General features: G+C 32.2%; 1 long non-coding RNA gene across 1 annotated transcript in view; it reads right to left on the bottom strand.

Moving 5' to 3' along the window:
• LOC109331043 overlaps positions 1-2175 on the bottom strand; it is a 6816-nt gene that overhangs the window by 1362 nt on the left and 3279 nt on the right. The gene's annotated exons all lie outside the window — the stretch shown is intronic.

Genomic DNA, 2175 nt, shown 5'->3' with positions numbered 1-2175 from the left:
TATAAATAGGAGGCCAATTCCTTCGAGCAAAACAGATTGGAATAGACCACTTCTTCATAAATTCCTCTCAAAAACACTTGAACACCATAATTCTCTCATCTTGGAATTCTTTCTTCATTTCTTAGTTTAGAATTTTCATTTTCAAGTAAGTTTTTGTAATTTTTAGTTAGAATTCAAGAGGAGAAAAGGAGAAGGCAAATAAGATGCAAAAATCTATTTTGTACTCTCATTTGGAACTCAAAAGCATCCAATCCTTGGATGGATAGCTCATGCTCCTAAACATTTTCTTTTGAACACGGTTATGTAATTTCTACTTCTTCTTAATTTACAAAAACAGAGGAGAGAGTCCCCTATGGTGCTCACAGGGACAATGGCCATAGCCACCCACGTACCCATCACCTACGATCAATCCACCAGCGGGTAATGAGAGAAGTCTCCGTCCAGGGGCGACCAAGGTGCGGCTTCATCGCCTCCACCTGCGGCACTCACCATGGATGAGACCACCTCCATGGCAGTCGGAGCTTCTTCTTCTTTCTATTTTATTTATGTTTTATTTATTTATTTAAAATGAATTCCTATTTACGTTGGGTACTATTTATATTCCCAATTTCCCATTCTCGTGGGGTACTATTTACTACTTAGAATTAATTACCTTGACATCCCTAAATTTTAGTAAAATTATACAAATCATTCCTCATTTTTTTATACTTTCATTGCACTGATCACCTTTACATTAGAAATAAGTGTGATCTTTTGAACAAAAAAAATGTTATAAATGCAAATAAGTTAAACAAAACATGGTATATTGTGAGGAAATATCCAAATAATATACAAATTAATGTATCTTTATTATTTTTTGTTACAAAAATGCATCAATAATTTTAAAGAGATATTGTTTAAATCGCCCTTATATTATATCGTAACGAACCAAATATAATAAAGGGTATCGACTCATATATTATTTGGACTTTTCTCCATATTATACAATGTTTTGTTTAACTTAATTGCATTTATAACATTTTTTGTTCAAAAAATCACACTTATTTATCATGCAAGAGTGGTCAGTTATAAAAAATAGGGGTTGTGTATATGTAGAAAAGTGAGGGGTGGTTTGTGTAATTTCATAAAACTCGGGGGTGTCAATGTAATTTACTCTAGTATTTATATTCCTATTCAAGTTTGATATTATTCATTTTTTCTATTTATTTTTTTAACAAATATCATTTCTATTTCTTTAATCAAACACAATAAAAACGTTCATTATAGTTGTTTTTTATGCTTTCTAAATAATGCATAATAAATTTATGAGTGAATACCCATTTTAATCTCTTATGTTTTCCACCTTACCAGTTTGATTATTCAAAATAAAAAACTCAAAATGATCCATAAAAGTTTCAAATATATGTCAAATTAGTCTTTTTTAGGATCAAATTAGTTCATATCAACACTATAATAAAACAACCTTTTAGCCACGGTCAAAACCGTGGCTAATGTTGAAAAAAACCGTAGCTAGTTTTAGTGGCCACGCTTATTGTTTCCCTGGCAAGGAATGGCGTTGCTAAAAATTAGCCACGGTCAATATGCGATATTGCTACGCTTTACCAAAATATGGTAACATTTAGTTAGCCACAGTCTGTTGTACGCAGCTACGGTCCTGACCGTGGCTAAGTTGTGCATTTTGCCACATTATAACCGTGGCTAAGTTGAGGATTTTGCCACATTCTTCCATGGCTAAGTTGTGAATTTTGCCACACTTTGCCAGGGCTCAATTGTGAATTTTGCATGCAATAATCATCAATCTTTATAAAGATTTTGAGTATAGTAAATTTAAAACATGGAAGCTGATATAACCAGATAGGCATAATCAATTAATCATCTCTAATATTTCTCAATAAGGTGATGTCCATATCATGAACAAGGAATGTCACTAATGATAGGTCATATTCAAATTAGACAAAATAAGAAATGTTCTATTACACAATAGAACTATTCAATGTCAATCAATCCATTAATTTATATTCACTTAAATATTTGAAACCATTGAAGATGGTAAGAAAAAATCGTAAATTCCACAACCAAAATCTGCATGTATCCTTTGGAAAATGAGATCCCTCCACCCCCTCTCAGTGTTCTCCACTATAGTGGTATTTCCATACCTGCATTCAAAATCCAATT

This window comes from Lupinus angustifolius, chromosome LG17 (genome assembly GCF_001865875.1).
Source record: "Lupinus angustifolius cultivar Tanjil chromosome LG17, LupAngTanjil_v1.0, whole genome shotgun sequence".
In the NCBI taxonomy this organism is placed as follows: domain Eukaryota; kingdom Viridiplantae; phylum Streptophyta; class Magnoliopsida; order Fabales; family Fabaceae; genus Lupinus; species Lupinus angustifolius.
The sequence above is the reverse complement of the archived record's forward strand: the minus strand, read 5'-3'. Positions and strand labels throughout refer to the sequence as shown.